Genomic DNA, 15,936 nt, shown 5'->3' on the forward strand with positions numbered 1-15,936 from the left:
GCTTAGAATTCTCTATCTGTTGCTGAGAAGATGATGGAAAAGATTTGCTATTGCCAAACCTATTTCTCCCACCATTATTATTATTGAAGCCTTGATTAGGCTTCTGTTGATCCTTCCATGAGAGATTAGGATGATTCCTCCATGAAGGATTGTAAGTGTTTCCATAGGATTCTTCCATGTAATTCACCTCTTCCATTCCAGGATTCTCAGGGTCATAAGCTTCTCCTTCAGAGGAGGCTTCCTTAGTACTGCCGGATGTAGCTTTCATTCCAGTCAGCCTCTGAGAAATCATATTGACTTGCTGAGTCAATATTTTGTTCTGACCCAATATGGAATTCAGAGTATCAACCTCAAGAACTCCTTTCTTCTGAGTCATCCCATTATTCACAGGATTCCTTTCAGAAGTGTACATGAACTGGTTATTTGCAACCATTTCAATGAGTTTTTGGGCTTCTTCAGGCGTATTCTTCAGATGAAGAGATCCACCAGCAGAGTTGTCCAATGACATTTTGGATAATTCAGATAGACCATCATAGAATATACATAAGATGCTCTATTCTGAAAGCATGCTAGAAGGACACCTTCTGATCAATTGCTTGTATCTTTCCCAAGTTTCATAGAGGGATTCACCTTCCTTCTGTCTGAAAGTTTGGACTTCCACTCTAAGCTTACTCAACTTTTGAGGTGGAAAGAATTTGGCCAAGAAAGCATTGACCAACTTTTCCCAAGAGTTCAAGCTTTCTTTAGGTTGTGAGTCCAACCATGTCCTAGCTCTGTCTCTTAAAGCAAAGGAGAAAAGCATAAGTCTGTAGACCTAGGGATTAACCTCATTGGTCTTAACAGTGTTACAGATTTGCAAGAATTCAGCTAAAAATTGATGAGGATCTTCCAATGGAAGTCCATGAAACTTGCAATTCTGCTGCATTAGAGAAACTAATTGAGGCTTAAGCTCAAAGTTGTTTGCTCCAATTACAAGAATTGAGATACTTCTTCCATAGAAGTCAGAAGACGATGCAGTAAATTCACCAAGCATCTTCCTTGCATCTCCACCATTGTTGTTGTGTTCGGCTGCCATGTCTTCTTCTTTTTCGAAAATTTCTGTAAGGTCCTCTCTAGAGTGTAGTGCTTTAGCTTTTCTTAGCTTCCTCTTCAGAGTCCTTTCAGGTTCAGGATCAGCTTCAACAAGAATGTCCTTATCCTTGTTCCTGCTCATATGAAAAAGAAGAGAACAGAAAAGAAGATGAATCCTCTATGTCATAGTATAGAGATTCCTTTATGTGAGTAGAAGAATAGAAGAATGAGGTAGAGTGAGAATAAGAAAAATTCAAACACAGAGAGAGGGAGAAGGTTCAAATTATGAATAGAAGAGGAGTGTTAGTGATTAAATAAAATAATTAGAAAGAGAAGAGAGGGAGAGAATTCGAATATTAGTTTAAAAGAAAAGAAAAATATTTTTGTTTTTATTTCAATTATTGGTTAGAACTCAAAATTATTAAAAGAAATAAAATAAAATTTAAAATAATTAGTTAATTAAAAAGATTTTTGAAAAAGATGTTAATTATTTTCGAAAATTAGAGAGAGAAATAGTTAGGTGGTTTTGAAAAAGATAAGAAATAGTAAACTTTTAAAATCAAACAAAAAGTCGAGTAGTTAATTAAAAAAGATCTGAAAATAATTTTTTGAAAAGATAAGAAGTTAGAAAAAGATTTTGAAATTAAGTTTTGAAAAAGATATGATTTAAATTTATTTTGAAAAAGATTTGAAAAGGAAATTAAAAAGATTTGATTTTTAAAATTAAAGTTGATGACTTGACTAACAAGAAACTAAAAGATATGATTCTAGAATTTAAAGATTGAACCTTTCTTAATAGGAAAGTAACAAACTTGAAATTTTTGAATCAAAACATATAATGTTAGTAAAGATTTCGAAAATTATGAAATAAAAATAAGAAAAAGATTTTGGAAATCAATTTTAAAATTTTCGAAAATATTAAGAAGAAAAATGAAAAAGATTTGATTTTTGAAAAAGATTTGAAAAGATAAAGTTTTTAAATTGAAAGTTTGACTTGACTAATAAGAAACAACTAAATTTTTAAAATTTTTTGACCAAGTCAACTCAAATTTTCAAAATTTATGAGTAGAATAAGGAAAATATATTTTTTTGATTTTTTGAATTTTTAATGAGGAGAGAGAAAAACAACAAAAGGACACATAACATAAAAATTATGAATCAAAACAAAAAAAATATGCATGAACACTTTGAATGTCAAGATGAACACCAAGAACACTTTGAAGATCATGATGAACATCAAGAACATATTTTTGAAAAATTTTCAAGGAAAGAAACACATGCAAGACACCAAACTTAAAATTTGACACAAGACTCAAACAAGAAACACAAAATTTTTTGGTTTTTATGATTTTATTAAATTTTTTTGTATTTTTCGAAAATTATGTTTGGAAAAAGGAAATAAAGAAATTCAAAATTCTTAATAAAAATTCCAGGATTCATGTAATGTTAGTCTAAAGATCCAATCCAAAAGAATTAGACATGGCCAATGGCCAGCCAAGCTTTAGCATAGAATTATAAATGAGAATCCCAAAGCTGATGCAACGTTATTCTAAAGCTTCGGTCCAACAGAGTTAGACATGGCCAGATGGCCAGCCAAGCTTTAGGATAACAAATACATACAACAATCCAATGAATATGATAAGTTAAAGTTTCGGTCCAAAAGATTATACATGGCTTAATAGCCAGCCAAGCTTTAACATACCATCATGAAGCTCGAAGGTGGAATTCATTCTTAAAAATTTTGATGAATTTTTCGAAAATTAAATATTTTTTTAATGATTTTTTGAAAAAAATTAAAAAGCTTAAACATAAAATAAAATTACCCAATCTAAGCAACAAGATGAACCGTCAGTTGTTCAAACTCAAACAATCCCTGGCAACAGCGCCAAAAACTTGGTGCACTAAATCATGATTCACAGTTTTCACAACTCCGCACAACTAACCAGCAAGTGCACTGGGTCGTCCAAGTAATACCTTACGTGAGTAAGGGGTCGATCCCACGGAGATTGTCGGCTTGAAGAAAGATATGGTCATCTTATAAATCTTAGTCAGGCGGATTCAAATGGTTATGAGGTTTTGATAATTGAAAGATAAATAAAACATAAAATAAGATAAAGATACTTATGTAATTCATTGGTGGGAATTTCAGATAAGCGTTTGAAGATGCTTTGTTGCTTCTAAACTTCTGCTTTCCTATTGTCTTCTTCCAATCATGCGTGCTCCCTTCCATGGCAAGCTGTATGATCCTCTCGGATGAAAAATACCAAGTACGATCTCTGTACAGCTAATCAACTGTCGGATTTCTCGTCTCGGATGAAAAATACCATGTACAGCTACCGTACGGCAAATCATCTGTCGATTCCCGCTAGAGTCAGAATAGGATCTCTCTATCCTTTTGCACACTGTCACTGCGCCCCACATTCGCAGGTTTGAAGCTCTTCACAGTCATCCCTTCCCAGATCCTACTCGGAATACCACAGACAAAGTTTAGACTTTCTGGATCTCAGGAATGCTGCCAATGGTTCTAGCCTATACCACGAAGATACTAATCTCACGGACTCGGTCCGTGTATTAGATACCCAAGAGAATATACTCCAGCTGTCGTTCAATGACTACGTTGAACATCATGTAGACCGCTTGTGTTTATCAGGCACGCGGATCTTGGCTAAGCGAGTAACGAAGATAGTGGGTGATTGTCACGGGTTACCCCTTCATTCTGACTTAACTGAATTAAGTACAAGAGTATATCTTGGAGAAGAAGTAAGCGTGAATTGAAAGAAAAATAATAGTACTTACATTAATTCATGAAGAACAGTAGAGCTCCACACCTTAATCTATGGGGTGTAGAAACTCCACCGTAGAAAATACATAAGTGAAAAGAGGTCTAGGCATGGCCGAATGGACAGCCTCCCAAAGAGGTTCCAAGTGTCCAAAGTCTTAGTGTAGACCAAGGATGATCAAAAAAGGTTTTTTGAATACAATAGTAAAAAGTTCTATTTATACTAAACTAGTTACTAGGATTTACAGAAATTAAGTAACTAAGTGCAGATAGTGCAGAAATCCACTTCCGGGGCCTACTTGGTGTGTGCTTGGGCTGAGCATTGAAGCTTTCACGTGCATAGGCCATTCTTGGAGTTAAAAACCAGCTTGGGTGCCAGCTTGGGCGTTTTACGCCAGTTTTGGTGCCAGTTCTGGCGTTCTACGCCAGAAATCTCTGGTAGGCGTTTGAAGGCCAGTTTGGGCCATCAAATCTCGGGTAAAGTATAAACTATTATATATTTCTGGAAAGCCCAAGATGTCTACTTTCCAACGCAATTAAGAGCACACCAATTGGGCCTCTATAGCTCCAGAAAATCCATTTCGAGTGCAGAATGGTCAGAATCCAACAACATCTGCAGTCCTTTCTCAGCCTCTGAATCAGATTTTTGCTCAGGTCCCTCAATTTCAGCCAGAAAATACCTGAAATCACAGAAAAATACACAAACTCATAGTAAAGTCCAGAAATGTAATTTTTGCATAAGAACTAACAAAAATATAATAAAAAGTAACTAAAACATACTAAAAACTATGTAAAAATAATGCCAAAAAGGGTATAATTTATCTGTTCATCAGCAGCCCAACCTTGTCGTGCCTCCATCGTGCCTCGATCCCTCCCTTTGACTTGTTCTTCAATTTATCTATGGTGTTCAGTTCCAGCAAAATCCAAAAAGAAAAACAATAAACTCTCCCTAATCCCAATCATAAAGAAACCCGTTTTTCCAAACATGCCTCCCCCCAAAGATCGAAAGCCTCTACCTTTGTTCATCACCAGATGAAACAAAACAACTGATTCAGACTCTGTATCTTTTCTTCCAAACTCCGAAGTTCAGATCTTTTTCCCATTTCATTTCTGGGACCCGAAGATGGAAGCCCGAGACTCACCACGGAGCTCCCTGAACGGAAATTTCGGGTTTGGTATCGGCAGCGATCGGAGATTCACGTTTTCGCGGCAAACTTTGTTCCAACAGTAGCAGCTGCCTCATATGCCAATTGCCGTCAATTCGGGGAGGCCTTTTTTGTCCCGAACTGATTCTAGCATAAACATTCCCAATCCTCGCGCCGCTTCAAGCAGCCTAGTTTCGTCCTCCATCACGCATGCGCATGTTCATTTTTCATGCAAATAGAATGTTTGTAATGCGAATAAGATGTTTGTTCTTCATGCAAATGGGATGTTTGTTTTTACTACAAAATGGTGGTTCACCACACTTAAGGTTGGTGATAGTGGTGCTTGAGAAATTTCTCGCCGGCGAGGAGGGACTGCAAGCTAGGGTAGGTAACGGACGACTAGCTGCGGTAAAAAGGGGGTTTGGGTTAGGAGGTGTAATTAGGTCAAAGTAAAATTAGGTCAAAATGGTGGGTTTAGAATGAGAGTGAACTTGAACGATTAATGGGCCTAAAATGCGGTCCGTTGTTCACATTATTTGCATCTCTCATTGTTCACTTAGTGAGATTGTTAGAAAAAAAAAAGTTGAATTTAATGGCATCCTTGCACGTGACGTTTTTTTAAGGAGAACTACTCTTTCACCTCCTCAACTATATAAATGTTCAATCTCGTTAATGAGAATGTCCTTAGTCATATTTTTTTATGAAGCGAAAAATTTTAACAACTCTTGAACTCATATCATGAAGAGATTGTCCATCATCCGATTTCAAACAGCATAAAAATTCTCATGAGTGTTAATAAGGTACGATTTTAAATTATTTTGATATTTTTAATTTATATTTTATTTGTATATTTTAATTGATTTTAATATAACCAATTAAAAGTCTTATTTAAAAATTTCTTTAACACTTTTTTATATTTATTTTTTTAATTTTATAACGATGAGTATGTAAAATTATGGATTGTATAGTAAAATTTGTGATAATATTTTTAACATAACATCAATAACTTTACATCCATAATATCTATAATTTTATACATATAATTTTATATATTTTTATTTTTGTATTTGTATTACTAGTCTTGTCAAGTATCAACCAGTTGTACTTCTTATTTTTAGTAGTATAATATTTAAATTTGACCTTAATACAGAACTTATGATTAAAGGAGTCAAAAATTTTGAACAACAAATAAACTCACTCTATAAGATTATTCCTAGACAACCAATTTTTTAAAATATAGAAATTTATACTAATTCTAATGAGGTACGATTATAAACTACTTTAATACTTTTTAAAAAGGCATTTATGTGTATTTATTTATAAACAAATTTAATATTTAATTACATATAAATTATATTATTTTCAAATATTACCTATTTGAGAAAAGAAGGTCAGATTCTTAAATTAATTTACTTAATTGAAAACTTTAATAAAAAAATTACGTTATTAATTTTTCAGCAGTAACAACTTGTGTGAATCAATTAATTTTATTATGAAACACTTAATTATTTGAGATAGCTAGACAATAATAGTTAGACATAATTTTTTTTCATTAGTTCTTTAATTGTCAACATTTTTCGTTTTAATTTTTTTAATTTACAAGAATATGCTATTGCAGGATATGAATTGCACAATCAAAGTTTTTAAGATTTATTTTAACTTATAACACTTGATTTATATGTAGAACATTCGTAAGTTCATATTTATGTCATCCATGACTTCATATGCTTTACATTCATATAGGTAAATATATATAACATTCATAATTACATGCAAATAAGATTACTGTAATGTTTCAATTATTGTTTCTCAAATTGAGACTAGCACTTATTATTGCATATGTAACTAATAGCTTGAGTATATTATCTCTAGACAATTTGGTACATCCTTAGTTTGTTATTTTTCATTTTTTTTAGGTAAAGAGGTCAGGGTTGACAGTATTTACGAATTTTTTTTGCATTTGTCTATAATTGTTGGTCTTTTTTCTTTTTTAAATTTTGTCAAACTTACCTGAATGCAATGTATAATAAATCAAATTGCAAAACAAGTCAAAGTAGCAGTCATAGTGGATTAAAACATCTAATCTCAGAATAATATTGCAAATCTGCATACAAATTAATAAGAAAATATAAGATACTCATGCATCAGCACCCTATTAAGGATGTACACTGCGGTATTTAAGACTTCTTTCCATAGTGATTCAGGTAAGGAAGAATGACTAATCATATTTCTCACCATGTCTTTAAGAGTTCGGTTCATTCGCTATGCAACACCATTCATGCTAGGTTTGCCTGACATGGTGTATTACGAAACAATACCGCACTCCTCTAGGAAAAGAGCAAAAGGCTCGAGTCGTTGCTCACCTGAACTGTCATATCTTCCGTAGTATTCACCACCAATCAGATTTGACAACTTTGATTTTCTTTCCAAGTTGAAGTTCAACTTCAGCTTTAAAAGACTTGAAAACATCTAAGACTTGAGATTTTTCATGAATTAAATATAAATACCCATAACGAGAGTAATCATCTATGAACGTAATAAAATACCGTTGTCCATTCCAAGAGACAGTGGAAAATGAGCCACATATATCAGTAGGTATCTATTCTGAGACATCTTTAACTCTCTCGGCACCTAATTTCCATTCATTTGTCCTTTTTTTCTTTATGCACTCAATGCAGACTTCAAAGTCTGCCAAATTTAGAGGTCTAAGAATCCCATCCGAGACGAGCCTCATTCTCTGTTTAGAGATATGACCTAGGCGTTTGTGCCATAATGATGCCGAATTCTCATTTAGTTTTCATTTCATACCAGTTTGTAGTATTTCATTATTATAGAAATTAAAATCAATACCATCAAACCACCAGAGCAAATATTATTTAAATTATAAAGGAGACTGACTTTATTATTTTCAAACGAACAAAAATAACCTGATTTGTCCAAACGTGAAATAGAAATTAAATTCCATCTAAATGACGGTACATAAAATGTCTCAAATAAATCTAAGTAAAATCCACTCGCGGAACATAATCTAAAGGCCCCTATAGTTTCGATTACAACTATATTTCTGTCTACCACATAGATGTATCTTTCAGCATCACTTGGTGGTCGGCTCCACAGGCAACCTGCATAGTAACACTTACATGAGTAATAAGCATAATCTATCCACTATGTATCAACAGGTGCATAACTTAAACTAGCCTCAGAACAAACAAAAGTAAGAATCATACCCTTCTTTACGCAACAAGTGATATATTTGGTACAATCCTTCTTCATGTGTCCCATCTTTTAATAGAAGAAACAGGTTAAAACTTGATCCTGTTTGTTACCCTTTTTCTGCTAAGAAGGCACATACGCAGTAGTATCACGCTTTCTTTTATACTGAGAAGATGAAACCATGTGAGCACGCACTTTTAAGTCTTATCTTTCTATAGCCTTTTTTCTTCCTGCACACAGTGAGATATAAGCTCATTTATGGACCAAGTGTCCTTTAGAGTGTTATAACTCACTTTGAATTTCCCAAAGTGTGCAAGAAGAGAGATCAAAATGAAATGCACGAGTAAATCTCCAGACAACTCTAACTTTAATGCTTTCAATTTAGAAGTAAGATGAGACATTTTTCTAATGTACTCCCTTATATTTTCTTTACCTTTAGACCTCATGGAGACAAGTTTGCTCAAAAAGTTACTTGCCACTACCTTTTCATTCTTAGCAAAGAATTTTTCAACATCTTTAAGAAACTGTTTGGCATCTTTATCCTCAGTAATTGAGCCTTGAAATGCCTCAGGAAATAAGAGTTTCATAATCATAATGCTCATTTGATTGGATCTCTCTCACTTCTCTATTTTAACCTCATTGGTATTTTTTGGAGTGGAAGTGGATTTCTCCTCTCAAATAGCTATATCTAGATCCATATAACTGATGAGAATCTCCACGGTATCCTTCTAAATCTTAAAATTTGAACCATTCAGTATAGGAATACTGCTAATTTATGCAGAAACATTAGTAGCTGAAACCATAGTTTCTGGATTAGAACAAAAAAATATGCAGTAAACATTAGTTAAATAATAGAAAAAGATCCATATTGAGATATCTAGAACAATATTAATTTTCAATCTTTGGATAGAAAATTAACTGTAAGTGATACTCTCATTGCAGTAATTAAATATTGTCAAAATTTTTATCACACATTAAGTCTTTTTTTGGACCGACTGAATGCGCACATGAAAACTTAAACTTTGCAACCTATTTATTACCGCATATATTTTCTATTAATTTGCCAAATAATAACCTTCTTTTGAGTCGATTATTGCCTGCATAATTAATAGAAAATAAATAAAAATGTGTAATGCTTATTATTTGGTCAAACAATAAATTTTCTTTGGGTCGATTATTATTCACATAAATAATAAATATTATTTTTTATTATTCAAATATTATTAATGTGTACATATAACTTGGCCAAATATAAATTTTCTTTTGTATATGTTACATACACAATAATTTTATATCTCAAAAAAAATAATCAATTAATTTTATACCAAATTAATTACCCACGCAATTAAATCTGAGACAATTATAATTGAATGATATTCTATTAGTGTTTTAAAACAAAACATTTATTTATTATATAAATTAAATGTCAAATCGATCTCATATAATATATATATATTAACCAAATAATGATAATATATATAAATATTCATGTATGATAATACACGTATATATAAAGAATTGCAATTACGGCATTAGCATTAAAAAGAAAAAATTAATCTTTATGTTCGTGCAACAGTACCAATTATATATGAGCACACACATAATATATATATAGTAAAAAGTAAATTACAATAATAAATTAAGTAGCTCCCAAAATTATTCAAATTCTCTAAAATGAAAATGGCTACCTAAATGTTTTAAAATATAATTCTATATAAATCGAATCTATTAAATTCAATTTACAGAAATTAGTACTAAATTAAATCTACTTTATTCGAATTGCATGCAAATAGAGATAGACTATAAATCGAAACAAATAGCTTCGAACTAAAGACACATACTAAATCAAAACAATAAGATTCGATTTAGTGTGTGTCTTTAGTTCGAAGCTATTTATTTCGATTTATAGCCTATCTCTATTTGCATGCAATTTGAATCTAATAGATTAGATTTAGTACTAGTTTCTATAAATTGAATTTAATAGATTCGATTTATATAAAAATGTATCTTGAGACATTCAAAAAGTCATTTTCATTTTGGAGGATCTGATCATTTTTGGGAGCCACTTGATTTATTATAATAATTTATCCTATATTAAAGTTAAACATATTATATATGTTGCAATAACGAACAGAATCATATATGACTATTCATGATTTACGATTTTGCTGTGCAGCAATACTCAATGTAGACAGCGCATATATATATATACATATATCGATCCAAAAGAATAATAAAAAAAGGGATATTTTTTATGATTAAATTATAAATAGCTCTGATACTATTTGTTAGAATAAATTATTTCATTAATTCAGATCATTTATATTAAATCACCAAAAATTATATATATTATAGTATAGAAGCGTACCTTTACTCATAAAAATTAGAAATTAGAAATTAACGAAAGAGTTATTTCAGTCTTCCTCAACCAAAATTTTCTGTATCTCTAATAGGGCGGCTAAATTGTAACTTTTTTTTTATGGAAAAAGAGTTGCTAAGGCGACTTTGGTATATTGGGTACCGAAACCCTGAAGTCACTATTTATATTTGAGTATGGTGCCCATTAAACCCTAAAACCCAAATAAAAATAGTATAAAGCCCAAAAGATAATATCTGATTTTATTCTCATTTAATTCCAAATCAAAAGTAATTAAGACTTATTCAATTTAATATTTATAACAATAAATGAGATCACCATTATCTATATCATTTAATTTAAAATAGCATAATTTGTGATTATAATTAATATATGTATTATCCATAAATAAATTAAAAAATTAAATAATTTTCTAACATCAAATACCCATCACTTAGAAAATTATCTCAATAATAATAACTGCATCACATACTTTTAATATGGATTAAAATACAATTTAAAGGCAATTGTAATATTACGGAAGAATTTAAAGTATTCATAGCATATAGTAGAAGTAATAAAGTACATAAAGATTTATTTTATGTTTAAATTTTATTCGAATAATATAGATTAGTTCTACATGAGTACACTAGTAAAAATAATTTTCTCTTTCGATAATATGAAAGTGTTATGTATATTCATATCTAGACTAATTTTTGTTGTCAACTTTAATTAATAGATATTTGATCTAAATTGAGAAATCTCTCGTAACTCTTTGCATACCATAATATTCTTCTCCACATACATAATATGTTTATGTGAGTAGAGATAAAGGAATAAAACTTATCTATTTCTTTTACTCTAGTCATTCATATATATAGTATGAGATTTGTTACTAATTTCAAATTTGAATTCCATTTTAAATTTAAACTAGATATTGTTATTTCAAACTTGAATCTTTCAAATTTTATGAATAATATCACAACTCAATTTTGAAACAAAATTAGTTAGGATCTCATTCAAACTTAAAATTTAAATTTAGAAATAGAATAACTAATTATTCTCAATTCTCATTTAGTATTCTCAATTATCATAATATTATTATATTTTTTGTGCAAGCAAAGAATATAACAATATTCTATTTAAATTAATATAGTTATTTATTTGATCAAATAAAAATAATAATTAAATATTTTTTTAGCAAAAATTTGAACAATTGTTAGTGTGCAAATATGTAGGTTTAATACTAAGTGGGTAGTAAATTAGTTATACTAAATTTACTAATCAAGGTTGACATCTACAAACACTTCTCAATGACTCCATAGTATGAAATAATATATTTTTACTGAGAACTCAAAAAGAACAAAGTATAATTCCATCTATCTTTCTAACTCTTAGTTAACCTTTAGGGTAAGATTTATATGTCAAACTCTAACTTGTTACCATTATTATAATGAACTGTGAATGACCTAAAAAAACTCATTTCTTTATTCATTCAATTTCCTTGACCAAGGTTTTATTTATTCCAATCATTATAATCATAGAGCTCAAACTTTTTACCGAGAGTTGACGAATTTCTTATTGACCAATTATTAATTCTACACGTATTAAATCATACTCAATATCTATTCAACTAGTATCCTAGGGCATTAGGTGTCATGAATCAAAGAATAAGAAATACAATGTTAATTATTATGGTAGTCGCAAATTAAAGAAAACTCTATTACCATATTTATCATGAGAATATCCTATTGACAAATATGCGATTATTATAACAATTTGAATTTTTTAGAGTGAGTCAGTTTAATGGTCGGTCATATCTCTATATGCATCATATATATAATTTAATAAAGGTTAAATAACACAGTTGGTCCCTATACTTTTACTAAAATTGTAAATCGATCTCTACACTTTAAAAATTTGTATTTGAATCCCTAAATAAAATTAAAATTTATAATTTAGTCCCTACCATTCAAACAACGTTTGATTTAACTAAATATTCATCATCATATTCACTATTTTAAACATGTGAGTTGCACGTGTAAAATAGTAGAGAGCAAATGTCTCTCTATTTCACAATCCCAAATTCGAGAATAATAAAAAAATCTCACACATAGCTAAAGTAGAGTAGAGCCAAAACAAAGTAGCTCTAGTATCCCCATGGCAGCATCAACCTCAATAATTAGAGCAGGAGTGGCAGCAAAAATCAACGAAACAGGAACAAAGGTGGAATAAGAGCAAAAAAAATGACAGTTTCTTCTAAGCTCCACGACAATAACATCTGTACAGGGCATAACAGAGCAGAGCAAAAGCAGGGATGGTGGAGACTCCTCCTTCCCCGTGGCCAAGTGCGATGACAACAACAGCAGCAGGGAGGGCGGCGGTGATGGTAGAGACTCCTCTTTTTCAGCATTCGCTAACTTCCTCTCGACATCCCTCCCCCTCTCTCTATTTGGCAATGGCAGCAGATCAAAATGGCACCATTGGCAGCGATGGAACAATTACCATCTTGTGATCTTCTCCCTCAGTGCATATTCTTCTCTCTATCTATCTCCACCTCCCCTCTTGTTCTCTCTCCATCCTCTTGCTTGACAGCTCCTAGTCTCACTAACCTCGTCCCTCCTTTCTCTATTCCTCGTTCTCAATTTTGTGAGTGTGTGTGGTGGTGCGTGAAAGTGAAAGAGTGGCTTGGATCCATTTAAACTTGCAGAAATTTTTAAACCCTAGGAAGAATACCAGAGAGATGTGAGAGATCTTCATCTTCACCACAAACGAGCCCTAATTACATTGCTTAGCAAGGATATTATAGCAAAAGTACAACTTTTAACATTTTTTTTACGTTAAACAATGTTGGGACCTAATTGCAAAATCATATTTTGTATAGGGGCTTAATTATAAAATTTTAAACTCTAGGAATCAAATTGTAATTTCAGTGAAACTATAGAGAATAACTATGTGATTTAACTTTTAATAAATGAGATATATTAATTTCATTAAAAAAGACCATTATATATATAACAAATAATGCACAACAAATTATATAATACAAAAAAGAGAGCAAGAATGATGAAAATCTCGGTGGACTATCATAATTTTCCAGATATAAAAGAAAATACCTTACATATCATGAGAGATTATCCTAAAGAATCCACCATATGGACTCAACTAGTGCTGCCTTGCACTATTTCACTATTTTTCTCCACTTCTTAAAAGTTTGGCCAGATCTTAATTTAAATAACAATATTAGAATTGATTCTCAATTTTAATTGATGGATATATTTTATCATAACATAATGGTGGTTATGGCACAAGAGAAATAAGACAGTTTTTAACCCCCTTTCCCCTTTCTCCCGCACTTTTATGAGGCCAGCTATAGCAACACGGATAATCAATTAGCCAGCAACTATAAAAAAGCTTTCTCAAACCAAAATTTAATACAATTCTATTCGAAAAAAGTACAAGCTTTAGTAGCTTGGAAGCCACCGGAGAAAAGTTGAGTTAAGATGAATGTAGATGAATCAACGAGAGCAGATGGAAAAAAAGCAAGATGTGGAGGTCTGATTAAAACACACAAAAATAAATAGATTGGAGGCTATAAATGTAACCTGGGCTCTTGTCAAACAACACAAGCAGAACAATGAGAGATTCTATATGATATGAGAATGGTTTGGGAGATGAGAATCAGAAGAATGATTGTGAAAATTGACTCTCAAAAAGTTATAGAAGAACTTACAAATTATAAAAAGGAGAATTATCATGGAACTATCATCTGAGACATCATGAATATGAAGAATAGGCCGTAAGAGGTAACATTCAACAGCATATTTAGAGAGGCAAATAAACACGCGAATTGGCTAGCAAAAAATAGTCTTAGCAAATAACTTGGGTTCAAATTTTTGGATTCTCAGCCTAGAGAGCTTACTACTTTGATAAATAATAATGTAAGTGATGATAAGTCATCTTATGCTAGATTTTCAAGCATTTTTCACTTGTTTCAATAGGTTTTATGCACTTTCTTGCATTGTAAGTAAGTGATTTGGAGTGGATTTGCATGGTTTTGTTGAATCAATCAACCATCCTTTATTTGACACTAAATCATGAGGTTTAAGCTAGAATTAGTTGGTTTTTAAATGAATTATAAACCTTGTAAATTTGGTGATACTTTGATTAGTTGTTTTAATTACTTGTAGGTAAAGAAAAGAAAGAAACAAGGAAAGCGTGCCTATTAAAGCGTGGCCCAAGGAAGGAAAAAGCGTTGCGCATCAAGAGGCCAAGGCATAGCGCTCACTAATTGAGCGTAGCGCTCTCTATTTGAGCGCTAGAGACCAAACAACCAAAGCCAAGTGCACAAAGGCAAGGATGCTGCGTTGAAACAAGTAACTGAGTGCCCAAGGGAACAAGGCAAAGGCATAGCGCTCAGTTAACTTAGTTAACTTTATCGGGCTCCATTCCAAAGAAAATTATGATGCGACAATTGCTAGTGAAGGAGCCCGGATTCGAACCCATGAACCAAGAGAGGGAAGGAGCGCTAGTATGCAAGGAAAGTGTCCAAAATGAAGCTAGCAAGGTTCGAACCAGGCACATGCTAGCAAGGAAGGAGCGCTACAAGGAAGCAAAGAGAGGGGCACTCCGTTCCCTTACTTAACTAAGCGCTACTCTTCATGAGAAATATGCACCAAATTGGATTCACCAAGGCTTGAACAAAGGAGCTCTCTCCACAACAAAGGGGTGCTGTGTGAAGTTCCCTCACTGAGCGCTACTCTGCATTGCTTGGCACAAGAAAAATTGGCACCAAAATGAGAAAAGCAAGGCTCGAAGTGGGAGCCCACTCTAAAGCAAAGGCGCTGCGTTGTGTTAGTTGACTGAGCGCTACTTTGGTGTATCCAATGGGCTTTGGCACGAGACAAATTGGAAGCACACAAGGCAAAGGGAGCGCTGCGCTTTCTCTTTTAACTGAGCGCTCCCCTGGGAGGTGTCCGAGGAGTCCAATTTCAATTAAATGCCATCATGGATCCAATTCTTCACCAATTTGAAAAGTCCACTCCAAATTCTAAAGATAAAAAATAGAAAGTGTATAAATTGGAGTTAGTTTGATTTTTAGAGGACCTTCTTTCTTTTTTTTTCATTTCTAGTTTACTCTTAGCTCATTTTTAATTTTCTTTAAAATTTAGTTTTCATTGAGAGCTCTGAGACTTGAGATTGGATCTAAGTCTTGCTCTCTAGTTTTTATTTTACTATCTTCTGCAACCTCTACTTTCTGTTTTGGAATTTTGGATTGAGATTGAAGGAATTATGTTTCAACTCTTGATCTGAAATTCATCTTGTTCTTCTTCTGCAAAATTCTGAGAATTAAGGAATCGGATTTGAATTTC

The 15,936-nt window shown here is 32.1% G+C and overlaps 1 non-coding gene across 1 annotated transcript; it reads left to right on the forward strand.

Annotated features, from left to right (window-relative positions):
• Nucleotides 1-566: 566 nt before the first annotated feature.
• On the forward strand, nt 567-670 carry LOC112752667 (small nucleolar RNA R71). Its single transcript, XR_003177092.1, has one exon. It is a non-coding gene; the product is annotated as a small nucleolar RNA R71 (small nucleolar RNA).
• The last annotated feature ends 15,266 nt before the right edge of the window (nt 671-15,936 follow it).

The sequence above is a fragment of the Arachis hypogaea genome, chromosome 15 (genome assembly GCF_003086295.3).
Source record: "Arachis hypogaea cultivar Tifrunner chromosome 15, arahy.Tifrunner.gnm2.J5K5, whole genome shotgun sequence".
NCBI classification, from domain to species: domain Eukaryota; kingdom Viridiplantae; phylum Streptophyta; class Magnoliopsida; order Fabales; family Fabaceae; genus Arachis; species Arachis hypogaea.